Raw genomic sequence first — 16,578 nt, 5'->3', positions numbered from 1 at the left:
CTCTTCATCCCAAGATCATGGCCTCTTCCTCATCTTTCTCATCAATGTCCATGTCCTCAAGGTACTCTTCCATTTCCACGTCCATCTCCTCTTCCACATCTACCTCCATCTCTTCTTCACCAGTCTCTTCTCCATCCACTTCCATCTCCTCCTCTGGATCCATCTGCATGTCCACCTCCATCTCTTCCTCTCCACTCTCTTCTCCATCCACTTCCATCTCCTCCTCGGTATCAATCTCCATGTCCACTTCCATGGCATCGTCTCCAGTCTCTTCCCCATCCACTTCCATCTTCTCCTCTCTATCAGCCTGCATGTCCACCTCCATCTCGTCCTCTCTCTCTGTGACAGCCTGCAGAGGTAGCAACACTTTAGAGTGGGGTCCCTGTCCCACCCCATCCCCACAGAACTCCAGCCCAGCCGGGCAGCTGGGGGGTGTCCACCTCCATGGAATGGCACCGTACCTTCCTCAGGACAAATGTGAGCATCCTGCAGGGACAGATGACAAAATCCAGGCAACAGAGAGCTTTCAGGACTGATGGGAGTATCAGGGCGCAGGTGACGAGAAGAGTGACAGGGAACATGGTGAAGGGTGAGCTGGCACGAGGGCTGGCACAGGGTGGGCTGACACAAGGGCCAGTGGTTGTGTTGTGCTCTTTGCTGGACGCTGGAAGTTCCTGCTGGAACATCACATCTGTGACATCACAGTGGATCTAAAGAGCATCTTGTTCCGAGTTGAGCAATCTTCCCCAGCCCATGCTGCTCACAGCCCTGTTGCCAAGGATGGGGCATCCACAGCCTGGGCCAGTGCCTCAGCAGCCTCCGTGTAAAAGAGCAGCTCCCTCAGATCCAACTTCAATCAGCCTCCTGCAGTTGAAAGCCATCCCCCCTTGTCCTGTTGCCACGGGCCCGGCTGAACACTGTCCCCGTCTTTCCTGTGGGACCCTTCCAGTCCTGCAGAGCTGCAGGGAGGCCTCCCCAGTGTCTCCTGTTTCCAGGCTGAGCATCCCCAGCCCCACTTGGACGGCAGTCAGGTAGATCAGGGGGAGTCAAGGCTGAAGTCAAACAGCATCAGGAACTGAGAGGTGGAAGCTTTAGGCCCAGGTTTGCCTCTGTAATAACAGTGGAGGGGAAGATGGTGGGACACTGGCTCTGTTCTAACCGCTGATTATTTTCTTTTTTTTTTTTTTCCCTTCTTTTCTGTCATGCTGATGCAGGTGTTGCTGTTTGCAAGGAAGCTTGGCACATTATCCATTGTCTTCTCCATTTGTGAAACACCGAGCAGAGTCTGGGCAGGCTGATGATGCAGAGCAAAACCTGCAAATACACCGGTGATCCTGAGCCTGGAGGGTGCAGCTAAACCCGGCCAAAAAAAATTTCTGGAAAGTCAAGCCTGGTTTACATTTTCTTGAGTTTGGCTATTCCTGAACCGGGGGAGAGGGCATTCGGGGGAGGGGGTACCACAGGGGTTCCCCTTCCCCGTTTTTGGGGGGTCTCCCATGGTGCCCCCTCCCCAAAAAGCTCCGCGGGCCCCCTGAAGCGGCTTCTGTTCCACCGGCCGGTGCCCCCTGATCCAGGACTTCCCCCGGTGCGTCTGGGGCGCTCTGGGGGGATTTTGGGGGGATTTTGGCAGCATGTATGGGCTTTGGGGGATTTTGTTGGGAGATTAGGGGGAATTATTGGATTTTGGAGAGAATTACTGGGTTTGTGGGGTTATGGGGGTTTTGTGGGATTTGAGGATTTTGGATTTTGGGGATTTTTTAGGGTTTTGGGGTGGTTATTTTTTGGGGGGTTTATTGAAATTTTTGGGAGGTTTTTTTTTTTTTTAATTTTGTTGGGTTCCACTGGGATTTTGTGGGATTCTTTGGTGTTTAGGAGTTTTTAATTGGGATTTTTGGGGATTTTGGGGGGTTTTAGTGGAATTTTGGGGGGCTTTGGAGTTGTCCCAGGGTGTGGGGAAGGGCTGAGAGGCACCAACATCTGGTTTAAACCCCTGAAAGTCCCAATAAACCCCATGAAATCGCAATTAAATTTCACAAATTCCCATTAGAATACCCTCGAATCCCAAAAAAAGCTCACAAAATCCCAATTAAACCCCACAAATCCCCCCAAAAATGTCTCCAAAACCACAACAAGCCCCACAAAATCCTCACGAGACCCAAAGAAATCTTGGCAACACCCAAAAAAACCCACAAGCCCCCCCAAATCCCCACTAAAATAACTAAAAAACCCAAATCCCCAAAGAATCCCACTAAATGCCCCAAGAATTCCAATAAAATGCCTCCAAATCCCCTAAAAATCCCAATAAAACCCAGAAATAATTCCACAAAATCCCCACAAAATCCCAGTAAAACCTTCCAAAATTCAAAAGAAAACACAAAAAAAAATCAATTAACCCCCAAATACCCCCAGGAAAACAACTTCCCACTCAAAGCACCAAGAAAACCCCTCAAAATCCAAACTCCCAAAATTCCCAAACACCCCCACACCCAATAATTCTCCCCAAAAACCCCAACAATTCCCTGTAAACTCCCAACACAATTCCCAAAAGCCCAAAAAAGCCCCAGATGCCCAAACCCCTTCCGAGCCCTCCCTGGTCCCTCCCGGTCCCGCCCAGGCCCGTCCGGGGCCGCGGCCAAAACTGCCTGGAGCGGACGCAGAGGTCCCGGAGCCACCCCGGAGCCGATCCCGGGCTCGGCCTCGGGCTCGGCCCCTTTGGGGGATTTTGGGCCGAAGCGGGCAGGTTTAGGGTGGGCTTCAGATCCCTTGCGGGGATCCCGAGCCTTTTCGGGTGGATTTTCAGCCCCTGTGGCTGATTTGAGGCCGAATCTGGTGGGGTTTAGGGGGGATTTCAGACCCCTTTGGATGATTTTAGGCCCATGTGGGTGGGGCTGGGGCCCATTTGGGTGAGTTTAGGAAAAACTGGGCCCATATGGGTGAATCCTAATCCTGTGTGGGTGATTTTAGGTCCCTTTTTTGTGTATTTTGGGTGCATTTAAGTAGGGGTTTTTTTGCTGCTTTGGGCAATTTTAGGTTGAACCAAGCCTTTTTAGGGTGATTTTAGGTCTTCTTGTGTTGGTGTCAGGGACATTTTGGTGATTTTAGATACCTTTGGATGATTTTAGGCTGGACCAGATACTTTCAGGGTGGATTTTAGTCACATTTGAAAGATTTACGGGTGATCTTAAGCCATTTCTTGAGGGCTATAAAACACTTGGGGCAGTTTTAAGCCCCTTGGGTTGGATTTTAGAGCCCTCTGGATACTTTTAATCCCATTTGGTTGGTGTCAGGCCGAACCATGTGGATGTAGGCTGCATTTGATGCCCTTTTGGGTGATTTTGGGTCAAACCGGGCTTTTTTAGGACAGCGCGTCCCCCTGGCCCCGCTCCTTTCCCCTCACGGTTCCGCCCTTTCCTCGCTCCTTTCCCCTCACGGTTCTGCCCTTTCCTCGCTCCTTTCCCCTCATGGTTCAGGATCCCGGAGCGGGGGAGGAGGAGGAGGGAGGGAGGAAGAGGCGCAGCGGCAGCAGGGAGCAGCCGGAGGAGAGGAGAGAAGGAATCGCGTGGCCCTGGCGCTGCCTGAGCTCGCAGCACCCCGGGAGCATCGCCCCCATCCCGCAGGTGCCCAGGGAGGGGGAGCTCGGCCCAAATATCCTGGGGGGTGCCTGGGTTCGGGTTCTTGGGGAGGGATGTTTGGAGCTGGCAGGGCTCCAAAGCCGAGCCGCAGCTGGCCCTCGGGGGGACATCGGGGGGTCCCCGAGAGGTGTTTTCGGGGGATCCCAGTGTGGGTGGCGGCAGAGACCCGTCGGGGGGACACCGGTTTTGGGGAGCCCCGGGAGAGCCGCGGCTGCCCTGAGCGGGAGCCCCGAGAGAGGAGAGCCCCAGAAGCCCCAGCGGGGAACCCGAGAGGGGGGGACCCCTGGCAGTGCCGGCACCCCGGCAATGGGGGGTGCTGGGGCTGGAGGGGCGGCATGGCCGGGAAAGGGGTGCGGGGCTCCCGGGGCCGCCAGGGGCTGCTCCCAGCAGGAGCCCAGTTGCTGACAGTCATTCCCCGTTATGATACAATTTGCCCCCAGCACTGTTCCCGTTGTTCCCAGTGCCATCCAGTGTTTTCCCAGTTCTCCCACTTGCCCCCAGAATAGTCCCAGTCACTCCCAGTAAGATCCCAGTATGAGTCCAGTATGATCCCAGTCTCTCCCAGCAGGGCCCCAGTCACTCACCCTTGTCCCCAGTTGCCCCCCAGCGTGGTCCCAGTTGCCCCCAGCACATTCCCAGTGGCTCCATATGTGTTCCAGTCCTAGTGCAATGATGGGGAATACCAAATGCACTTGAGGCATCACGTACGGTTAACACCAAAGCTGTGGCTATGTTTGTGATGGGGTCATAGGTAAAGTTCACTAGGTTCCACCGGGATTGGAATTCCTTTTCAAAATCAGCGGCACTGTCCCAAACTATTTTCCGAATCTCAGTAGGAAAAATGCCTTCTTCACCTTCTCTTATAATCGAGGCAGCAACCGACTGCATCCCTAATTGAGCCTGGATACAGCTGAGAGCTAAAGAAACGTTCTTTTGTGTGGCACCGAGTGCATCAATTACCAATTTGTGATCATTTACGCTTGCTTCCTCCCAACTTGGTAATATGTTTGATAGCAAGCGCTGATGTCTTCCCAAGGCCAAGAAGGACGACTGCAGTGGTTGTTGGAATTTGGTCAAATCTAGTGGTGGCAGCCAATGTGTTCATTAATACTTCTGAATCAATGCTATTTAGAATTCCCAATCCTGTTCCCACAGCACCGGTTATGTCTCTTAGCATCCGTCTTTTAGAAGGGTTCCGCTGTCGCAAGCAGGTCGTCCAGCCCTGAAAAGAAGTTGACAAAAACGTGAACAAGCTGGCTGAATTTCTGAGACATTTTTTTGCATCAGCAAAATCAGGGGTATTTAACCCCATCGTTTGGGAACTGGGGAGTGTTTGACACCCCAGGATCTGGGATTTGGAGGGTTTGATCCTAAAATTTGGGGTTTGGGGCTGGGGGGGGGGGGGGGGGGGGGGTAGGGCTTGACATCCCAGAGTTTGGGTTTGAGGGTGTTTGACCCCCCCAGTGTTTGAACCCCCAGGATTTGGGGTCGGGGGGAGTTGACCCCAGGATCTGGGGTGTTTGACCCGCTGGGTTTGGGGTCGGGGTTGAGAGCAGAGCCATTTCCTGGAAACAGCGGCGGGACCGGGACTGGGAACAGGATCGGGATCGGGAATGGGAGTGGGATCGGGGTCGGGAATGAGATCGGGAACGGGAACAGAAATGGGAATGGGATTGGGATCGGGAACAGGATCAGGAACGGGATTGGGCTCGGGAAGGGGAGAGGCCCTGGCCCAATAATGGACCCCTCCCCCAGGGAGCGACCCTGCCCCAATCCCGAGATGGACCAATCCCCTCAATCCCAGACCCCTCCCCAATTCCCAAACCCTCCCCAATGCCAGCCCCTGACCCAGTCCCAGACCCCTGCCCAGTCGCTGAACGGACCCTCCCTCAATCCCAGCCCGCCCCGATCCGGATCGGAGCCATCCCCGGAGCCTCCCCCATTCCCGGACCGGACCCTTCAATCCCTTTTTGGGGCGGCTCCTGCCGCTTCCAGCCCATTTTTGGGGGATCCAAAGGGCTCCGGGGACCCTCCCCACTTTGGGGGTGTTGGGGTGGCCCCAGGGCCGCCCCGAGGGCCGAGGGGGGATGGAAACCCCCAAAGCCGGGGGGCTCCTGGGGGTCCCCAGTTCCCCCCGTCCCCACCCCAAAACAGCTCCTGGCCAATCAGAGCGCGCGGCGCTGCTGACAACTCAGTTGCCGGGCCGGCGATTTTCAGGCAATCAGCGCCTGCGATAGCGCTGCTCATCGGTTGCCAGGCAGATCAAAACGCTTCTCAATGCGCTAGCCAATCAGAGACTGCGCGGGGCCATTTCTAGCCAATCAGAGCGCTTGTTCTCGATGACTCCTCAGTCGCCAGGCGGACCCGCAGCGCCCAGCGCTCCCCGGGAGCGGAATTTGGGGAGGGGGGAGGTGACCCTGGGGATGGGGATGGGGCGTGCAGGGGCAGCTGGGGCCGGACTGGTGGCACTGGTGGTGCTGAGAGCCCCCCCGGCCGCGGGGGGTCGCGGTGAGAAGGGGTTGGGGGCCCCAAATTAAACCAAAGAGGGATCGGGACCCCCCCACGGAGCAGGAGGGGCCTGGAACCCCCAAAACCAAACACGGGGCAGGGGAGCGGGGACTGGGGGAACGATGGGGAAGGCGGGGGAAAGAGGGGGATGGGACACCCAAAAAGGATCAAGACAACTTGAGGTGGCCACCTTTCTATGTGGATGGTAGCCAATGGTAGCCAATGCTTTTTTCCCAGTCCATGGGATCCCAGTCTGTGCAATCCCAGTCGATGTGGTCCCAGTCCATAGAATCTCAACCCAGTTTATCCCAGTGTGTACCGTCCTGATCCCTATGGTCCCATTCCATATGGTCCCAGTCCATAGGATCTCAGTCCAGGTGATCTCAGCCCATGTTTGATCCCAGTCTGTGTGGTTCTGCACACACTGCCAGGGTCTGAAATTCCAGTCACCAGCCAGGAAAAAATGTTCCTGCCCTTGAATGTCCTTGCTGTCCTCTCAACGAGTTAGAATAAAACTAAAAATCCATAAATTTTAATTTAAATAAAATAGAATAAAAATGAAATTTAAAAATTTCAACTCTTACAACCCTCCTAGGGCTCCGCTGCCGGAATCAGCAGGAGTGGTGTTGGCCTCTTCAGGGGAGTTAGAGTGGGACCCGACCAGAGCGGGGGCCCTTAAACCCCAAAAATCCACCCTAGATAGGCAAAACATCCCCTACAGCGGCTTGGAGTGAGTCCCCCAGAAAAATGTCACTTAAAGCTGTCATGATCACCCCTGAAAAGGGGCTTGTGGGGCTGTGGCCCCACAAACACCTGAAAATGGGGAGGAAAAAAACACCCTTGGAGGGGTGAGGTCCCCCCAAACATCCCTAAAAAGAGAAAAACTCCTCTTCAGAGGGGCCTGAAGACCCTTCAGGGTGCTCAAGGAGGGACAAGATCCCCTCCTCTGCTGGGGCCTCTCCGAGCCGGGAGCTCTCCCGTTGGCGGCTGCCCTCGGGGGAGCCCCGAACGACGGCGGCTCCTGGGCTGAGCCCCCCTCAGCCGGGGCTGTGGAGGGAACTGGGGGGGCTGGGACGGGGCCTGGGGGTCCTGGGGTGACCTGGGGGAGCCTCAGTGGGTCCCACCTCCCCCTGTGCCCCCTCTCCCACCCCCTTCCCAATATTGCCCCCAAACAAAAGCTTGTGGCTGTGCCAGCGCCCCTACTGACCTCCAGCCCTGGGAACCTGGAGCAAGCGGAAACCACAACTTTGCAAATGCTACCTGTGCCTGAAGCAAATGGAAAGAGAACTGGGGTGTGAAAAATAAAGCTTGTTTATTTTCAGAAAAACAGCAAAGAAAACACAGAACACATTTACATTGTAAGAATATTTGTAACAACAACTATCTATGGAACATATATACCTAAGAACATATCTAACAAAAGTCTATGAAACGTATTTACAGAAGACAAAAAGAAGCCCTAAAACCTATAGCCTAAAGACAACAACAAACTCTACAACGCATGTACAAAAGGGTGGCATATCTGTCCGGGATCTCCATCGGTCCTTGAGGAAAAGCAAGAGGCACGGTCACTCCAATCAGGCAGAGAGGGCTCTTCCATGTGCCCCCAGGCTGTCCCAGCAAGCGCAGCACAGGCTGGGGATGGCCACCAGAACCCAATGCACCGGGTCCCACATCCCTGAGCAGGGACCACCCAGCCCAGTCCCAGCCTGGCAGCAGGGGACCCGCTCTGCCTGTGGGGACCACATGCCTGTCCTGCTGCTGGTATTGCTCTTCATCCCAAGATCATGGCCTCTTCCTCATCTTTCTCTTCAATGTCCATGTCCTCAAGGTACTCTTCCATTTCCACATCCATCTCCTCTTCCACATCTACCTCCATCTCTTCTTCACCAGTCTCTTCTCCATCCACTTCCATCTCCTCCTCTGTATCCATCTGCATGTCCACCTCCATCTCTTCCTCTCCAGTCTCTTCTCCATCCACTTCCATCTCCTCCTCTGTAACAATCTCCATGTCCACCTCCATCTCTTCCTCTCCAGTCTCCTCTCCATCCACTTCCATCTCCTCCTCTGTATCCATCTGCATGTCCACCTCCATCTCTTCCTCTCCACTCTCTTCTCCATCCACTTCCATCTCCTCCTCTGTATCAATCTCCATGTCCACCTCCATCGCATTGTCTCCACTCTCTTCTCCATCCACTTCCATGTCCTCCTCTCTATCAGCCTGCATGTCCACCTCCATCTCGTCCTCTCTCTCGGTGACAGCCTGCAGAGGTAGCAACACCTCAGAGTGGGGTCCCTGTCCCACCCCATCCCCACAGAACTCCAGCCCAGCCGGGCAGCTGGGGGGTGTCCACCTCCATGGAATGGCACTGTACCTTCCTCAGGACAAATGTGAGCATCCTGCAGGGACGGATGACAAAATCCAGGCAACAGAGAGCTTTCAGGACTGATGGGAGTATCAGGGCGCAGGTGACGAGAAGAGTGACAGGGAGCATGGTGAAGGGTGAGCTGGCACGAGGGCTGGCACAGGGTGGGCTGACACAAGGGCCAGTGGTTGTGTTGTGCTCTTTGCTGGACGCTGGAAGTTCCTGGTGGAACATCACATCTGTGACATCACAGTGGATCTAAAGAGCATCTTGTTCCGAGCTGAGCAATCTTCCCCAGCCCATGCTGCTCACAGCCCTGTTGCCAAGGATGGGGCATCCACAGCCTGGGCCAGTGCCTCAGCAGCCTCTGTGTAAAAGAGCAGCTCCCTCAGATCCAACTTCAATCAGCCTCCTGCAGTTGAAAGCCATCCCCCCTTGTCCTGTTGCCACGGGCCCGGCTGAACACTGTCCCCGTCTTTCCTGTGGGACCCTTCCAGTCCTGCAGAGCTGCACTGAGGCCTCCCCAGTGTCTCCTGTTTCCAGGCTGAGCATCCCCAGCCCCACTTGGACGGCAGTCAGGTAGATCAGGGGGAGTCAAGGCTGAAGTCAAACAGCATCAGGAACTGAGAGGTGGAAGCTTTAGGCCCAGGTTTGCCTCTATAATAACAGTGGAGGGGAAGATGGTGGGACACTGGCTCTGTTCTAACCGCTGATTATTTTCTTTTTTTTTTTTTTCCCTTCTTTTCTGTCATGCTGATGCAGGTGTTGCTGTTTGCAAGGAAGCTTGGCACATTATCCATTGTCTTCTCCATTTGTGAAACACCGAGCAGAGTCTGGGCAGGCTGATGATGCAGAGCAAAACCTGCAAATACACCGGTGATCCTGAGCCTGGAGGGTGCAGCTAAACCCGGCCAAAAATAATTTCTGGAAAGTCAAGCCTGGTTTACATTTTCTTGAGTTTGGCTATCCCTGAACTGGGGGAGAGGGCATTCGGGGGAGGGGGTACCACAGGGGTTCCCCTCCCCCGTTTTTGGGGGGTCTCCCATGGTGCCCCCTCCCCAAAAAGCACCGCGGGCCCCCTGAGGTGGCTCCTGTTCCACCGGCCGGTGCCCCCTGATCCAGGACTGCCCCCGGTGAGTCTGGGGCGCTCTGGGGGGATTTTGGGGGGATTTTGGCGGCATGTATGGGCTTTGGGGGATTTTGTTGGGAGATTAGGGGGAATTATTGGATTTTGGAGAGAATTACTGGGTTTGTGGGGTTATGGGGGTTTTGTGGGATTTGAGGATTTTGGATTTTGGGGATTTTTAGGGTTTTGGGGTGGTTATTTTTTGGGGGGTTTATTGAAATTTTTGGGAGGTTTTTTTTTTTTTAATTTTGGTGGGTTCCACTGGGATTTTGTGGGATTCTTTGGTGTTTAGGAGTTTTTAATTGGGATTTTTGGGGGATTTTGGGGGGTTTTAGTGGAATTTTGGGGGGCTTTGGAGTTGTCCCAGGGTGTGGGGAAGGGCTGAGAGGCACCAACATCTGGTTTAAACCCCTGAAAGTCCCAATAAACCCCATGAAATCGCAATTAAATTTCACAAATTCCCATTAGAATACCCTCGAATCCCCAAAAAAGCTCACAAAATCCCAATTAAACCCCACAAATCCTCCCAAAAATGTCTCCAAAACCACAACAAGCCCCACAAAATCCTCACGAGACCCAAAGAAATCTTGGCAACACCCAAAAAAACCCACAAGCCCCCCCAAATCCCCACTAAAATAACTAAAAAACCCAAATCCCCAAAGAATCCCACTAAATGCCCCAACAATTCCAATAAAATGCCTCCAAATCCCCTAAAAATCCCAATAAAACCCAGAAATAATTCCAGAGGATCCCACAAAATCCCCACAAAATCCCAGTAAAACCTTCCAAAATTCTAAAGAAAACACAAAAAAAATCAATTAACCCCCAAATACCCCCAGGAAAACAACTTCCCCCTCAAAGCACCAAGAAAACCCCTCAAAATCCAAACTCCCAACATTCCCAAACACCCCCACACCCAAAAATTCTCCCCAAAAACCCCAACAATTCCCTGTAAACTCCCAACACAATTCCCAAAAGCCCAAAAAAGCCCCAGATGCCCAAACCCCTCCCGAGCCCTCCCTGGTCCCTCCCGGTCCCGCCCAGGCCCGTCCGGGGCCGCGGCCAAAACTGCCCGGAGCGGACGCAGAGGTCCCGGAGCCACCCCGGAGCCGATCCCGGGCTCGGCCTCGGGCTCGGCCCCTTTGGGGGATTTTGGGCCGAAGCGGGCAGGTTTAGGGTGGGCTTCAGATCCCTTGCGGGGATCCCGAGCCTTTTCGGGTGGATTTTCAGCCCCTGTGGCTGATTTGAGGCCGAATCTGGTGGGGTTTAGGGGGGATTTCAGACCCCTTTGGATGATTTTAGGCCCATGGGGGTGGGGCTGGGGCCCATTTGGGTGAGTTTAGGAAAAACTGGGCCCATATGGGTGAATCCTAATCCTGTGTGGGTGATTTTAGGTCCCTTTTTTGTGTATTTTGGGTGCATTTAAGTAGGGTTTTTTTGCTGCTTTGGGCAATTTTAGGTTGAACCAAGCCTTTTTAGGGTGATTTTAGGTCTTCTTGTGTTGGTGTCAGGGACATTTTGGTGATTTTAGATACCTTTGGATGATTTTAGGCTGGACCAGATACTTTCAGGGTGGATTTTAGTCACATTTGAAAGATTTACAGGTGATCTTAAGCCATTTCTTGAGGGCTATAAAACACTTGGGGCAGTTTTAAGCCCCTTTGGTTGGATTTTTAGAGCCCTCTGGATACTTTTAATCCCATTTGGTTGATGTCAGGCCGAACCATGTGGATGTAGGCTGCATTTGATGCCCTTTTGGGTGATTTTGGGTCAAACTGGGCTTTTTTAGGACAGCGCGTCCCCCTGGCCCCGCTCCTTTCCCCTCACGGTTCTGCCCTTTCCTCGCTCCTTTCCCCTTGTCCTGGTTTAGGACAAATTAGGGGAAAATCTCGGAAGGAGCCCCTTAAAGGAAACAAACCTCCACAACTCGTCCCCCCTCCCCACTACCGGGTTCGGGAGGAATTTCCTCGGAGGATAAATGGAAAAAACTTGTTTATTAAGCAAGAACAAAAAAACACTCCCCAACACAAGAAAAAACAGCCCGAGATGACAACAAACGTTTTCACCAGTCCGAGAGAGACCGAACGGCTTGGGCAGTCTGCTGAGGAGGGTGCTGAGCTTCTCTGTAGTGCAGACTCCGGAGGAGTTCCTTGACGTTCCCGAATCAAGGTCCGAAGCAGGTCCGATGTCTTCAGGGAAGGGGAGGAAGGAAGGGAAAAACAAAAATAGAAAAATGGCAAAATAAGGCAAGCAAAGAAAAAAACAAAAAAAAAGCAAGCGAGCAGAGCAAGCGAAGCAGGCCTAAAGCTAGCAGCAGCAAGCCATAGCAAGCAAGCCGGGGGAGGGACACAGCTATAGACAAAACAAACTGAGAGCACGGGAACAGGAATACACGATTGGGATACAAAGCATGAAAATGTCCTGTCACCCCAGGACATTCCACCCCTTATCCCATATCGTGAACATGTTAATGAACACAATGTAAAACCTTTCATCTCACGTGCTCAAACCTTCCACACTTAACACATTTCCTTCCATCTTACTTGCTCAGACCTTTGACACTTTCACGTTTCCTTCTGTCTCATGTCTGTATGATCTAACGTACAGACAATGGTGGTAACGTTCAGCAAATAATGATATCATCCCACAATCAGATCTCCCTGAGGTACACAACGGGTTGTCCCATCTTTCTGCATTATCCACCAGGTATAACCTGGTCCTTGGGCAAAGACAATCCCACGAATGGGTTTGCCTGTACTCGAAGCAGGATTAATCCATACCGTCTTCCCCAACAAACCTCTGATATGGGCCACTGGGACTTTATCTCCATCGACTATATTAAGGGGCTCAGACTGGGCAGGACCTGCTCTGTTGGTGGAACCCCGAGTGTTAACTAACCAGGTGGCCCTTGCTAAATACTGCTCCCAGTTCTTGAAAGACTCCCCACCCAATGCTTTCAAAGTGGTTTTTAACAATCCATTGTATCTCTCCACTTTACCTGCAGCTGGTGCATGGTAGGGGATGTGGTACACCCACTCAATGCCATGTTCCCTAGCCCAGGTGTTAATAAGATTATTTTTAAAATGAGTCCCATTGTCTGACTCAATCCTTTCAGGAGTACCATGCCTCCAAAGGACCTGCTTTTCAAGGCCCAGAATGGTGTTGCGGGCTGTAGCATGAGACACGGGGTAGGTTTCCAACCATCCCGTAGTGGCTTCTACCATGGTTAGTACGTGGCGCTTGCCTTGGCGGGTTTGAGGCAGTGTGATGTAATCAATTTGCCAAGCCTCCCCATACTTGTACTTGGACCACCGCCCCCCATACCAGAGGGGCTTCACCCGCTTAGCCTGCTTAATGGCGGCACACGTCTCACAGTCATGGATAACCTGAGAAATGCTGTCCATGGTTAGATCCACCCCTCGGTCTCGTGCCCACTTATAGGTGGCATCTCTACCCTGGTGGCCTGAGGCATCATGGGCCCATCGTGCTAGGAACAGCTCTCCTTTGTGCTCCCAGTCAAGATCTATCTTCAACTCCCCTATCTTTGCGGCCTGATCTACCTGCTGATTGTTTTGCTGCTCCTCATTAGCCCTGCTTCTGGGGACATGGGCATCTACATGGCGAACCTTCACAGGTAGTTTCTCTAGCCGGGTAGCGATGTCTTTCCATTCTTCAGCAGCCCAAATTGGTTTTCCTCTGCGCTGCCAGTTCGCCTTCTTCCATCTCTTCAGCCATCCCCACAGAGCATTGGCTACCATCCAGGAATCAGTATAAAGGTAAAGTTTTGGCCACTTCTCTGCTTCAGCAATGTCCAGGGCCAATTGAACAGCTTTGAGTTCCGCAAGTTGACTCGATCCACCTTCTCCTTCTATAGCTTGTGCAACCTGTCGTGTGGGGCTCCATACGGCTGCTTTCCACTTCCGGTTCATTCCTACGAGGCGACAGGAACCATCAGTAAAAAGAGCGTAATGTATGTCTTCTGCCGGCAGTTGGTTATACGGTGGAGCTTCTTCGGCACGGGTCACTTGCTCTTCTCCCTCTTCACCAGTGAGCCTGAAGTTTTCACCCTCAGGCCAATTTGTAATTACCTCCAAAATCCCAGGACGATTTAGTTTCCCAATTTGGGCACGCTGTGTGATGAGGGCAATCCACTTGCTCCATGTAGCACTGGTGGCATGGTGGGTGGAGGGAACCTTTCCTCTAAACATCCACCCCAGCACGGGTAGTCGAGGTGCCAGGAAGAGTTGTACTTCAGTACCAATCACCTCTGAAGCAGCTTGGACTCCTTCATAAGCAGCCAAGATTTCCTTCTCCGTTGGGGTGTAGTTACTTTCAGACCCTCTGTAGCTCCGACTCCAGAATCCCAGTGGTCGGCCTCGGGTCTCCTCAGGCACCTTCTGCCAAAGGCTCCAGGACAGGCCATGGTTCCCGGCTGCAGAATAGAGCATGTTCTTCACATCTGGTCCCGTCCTGACTGGGCCAAGGGCTACTGCATGGGCAATTTCCTGCTTGATCTGGGCAAAAGCTTGTTGCTGCTCAGGGCCCCAATGGAAATCGTTCTTCTTACGAGTAATCAAGTAAAGAGGGCTCACAATCTGACTATACTCAGGAATATGCATCCTCCAGAAACCTATAGCACCTAAGAAAGCTAAAGCTTGTGTTTCCTTCTTATTGGTTGGTGGGGACATAGCTGTGATTTTGTTGATGACATCGGTAGGAATCTGGCGCCGCCCATCTTGCCACTTCACCCCCAGGAACTGGATCTCCCGAGCTGGTCCCTTAACTTTACTTTTCTTAATGGCAAAGCCGGCTTCCAGGAGAATTTGGATGATTTTCTCTCCTTTCTCGAACACTTCTGCTGCTGTGTTTCCCCACACAATGATATCATCAATGTACTGCAAATGTTCTGGAGCCTCACCCTTTTCTAGTGTAGTCTGGATCAGTCCATGACAGATGGTGGGACTGTGCTTCCACCCCTGGGGCAGTCGGTTCCAGGTGTACTGCACGCCCCTCCAGGTGAAAGCAAACTGAGGCCTGCATTCTGTAGCCAGGGGGATGGAGAAAAATGCATTGGCAATATCGATTGTGGCGTACCACTTTGCTGCCTTGGATTCCAGCTCGTACTGGAGTTCCAGCATATCCGGCACAGCAGCGCTCAGTGGTGGTGTCACTTCATTCAATGCACGGTAATCCACGGTCAATCTCCATTCTCCTTCAGATTTACGTACAGGCCAAATGGGACTGTTGAAAGGTGAGTGGGTTTTACTAACCACCCCTTGGCTCTCTAACTCTCGAATCATCTTGTGAATGGGGATCACAGCATCTCGATTTGTTCGATACTGCCGGCGATGCACTGTCGAGGTGGCAACAGGTACTTGTTGCTCTTCTACCTTCAGGAGTCCTACTGCAGATGGGTTCTCTGACAATCCAGGCAAGGTGTTCAATTTCTTAATGCCCTCTGCCTCCACAGCAGCTATTCCAAAAGCCCACCTGAGTCCCTTAGGGTCTTTGTAGTAGCCACTCCTGAGATAGTCTATGCCCAGAATACACGGAGCCTCGGGGCCAGTCACAATTGGATGTTTGTGCCACTCCTTCCCGGTCAGGCTTACTTCAGCTTCCATCAGAGTCAATTCTTGTGATCCCCCCGTCACCCCGGCAATGGAAATACGTTCTGTTCCCACATGTCCTGAAGGCATTAAGGTACACTGCGAACCAGTATCAACCAAAGCTCTGTATTTCTGTGGCTCTGATGTGCCAGGCCATAGAACCCACACCGTCCAAAAGATTCGATTTTCCCTAACCTCTACCTGGCTAGAGGCAGGGCCCCTCTAAGCCTGGTTATCCTTCTTTCCAGAGACATATGTCTTGGAGGTTCCTTCCAGGGGATCCGACAAATCATCGTCATCATTATGCCTGACAATTCGACTACGGGCAACTGGAGCTGCTTCCCTTTTCTTACCTTCCTTCAATTCACGCACCCGTTGTGCCAGAGCAGCAGTAGACTTCCCATCCCATCTCCTCATGTTTTCTCCAGACTCACGTAAGAAGAACCACAACTCAGCTCGTGGGGTGTACCTTCTCTCCCCAACAATGGAACGTTTGCGTTGGATACCAGGGCGTCTAATTTGTACAGCTGAGATTTGGAGGAGGTCCTCCTTAATCTCTTCCCTGAGTTTCTCACGACTTTCCTCTATTTTGTCTTCTAATTTCTGCAGTCGTGTTTCCACAGCTGCAATTCTGGCATGAGTCGGGCCATGTACAGCATCCGCATATGCTCGAAGCTTCTTCGCCATATCGAGTACAGTCTCATATACCTCATCCCGCTTCATTATTGCTAGAGCAGAAGCGTATTCAGGTGGCCCAAGTCGCACAAGTTTCTTCTACATTACAGGTGTACACGGTACGAAGTCTGGATTCCTAGTTGTTATGTCATCTGAAAAAATGACCTCTACCACTGCCATCTCCCTCAGGCGTTGGATCCCCTGTTCTATGGTCTTCCACCGTGTCTGCTGAATATAGAGGTCATCTGCACACAGGTATCTTTGTGCTACGCTGTCCAGGACCCGTTCCCAGAGGCTGTGAGGGCTAGCCCCTCTCATCATGCCTTGGTCGATCACAGGATCGTGTGACAGGGATCCCAAATGCCTCGCTTCAGTGCCATCCAGAATGGTAGCCTCCCCTGCTGCATCCCAAAGGCGGACTAGCCAACTAATTATAGATTCATCGGGCTGTCGCCTATAATCCTTCCTTAAGCCTCGAAGGTCCTTCAGGGAGAAGGAATCAATATTGGCTCCGGAATCTGTGCCATTTGGTGTGGTTTCTGATTTTGGTGATGGTCCTTCTCTTGGATCATCATCATCATCCTCCACCCTTCGGTCAGTCTTGCTTTTGCACTTTCCACCTCTTGTATTAGCAGCAACAGCCACTGGTTGAGGCTTACTCTCTG

The sequence above is a fragment of the Anomalospiza imberbis genome, unplaced genomic scaffold (genome assembly GCF_031753505.1).
Source record: "Anomalospiza imberbis isolate Cuckoo-Finch-1a 21T00152 unplaced genomic scaffold, ASM3175350v1 scaffold_79, whole genome shotgun sequence".
NCBI classification, from domain to species: domain Eukaryota; kingdom Metazoa; phylum Chordata; class Aves; order Passeriformes; family Viduidae; genus Anomalospiza; species Anomalospiza imberbis.
The sequence above is the reverse complement of the archived record's forward strand: the minus strand, read 5'-3'. Positions refer to the sequence as shown.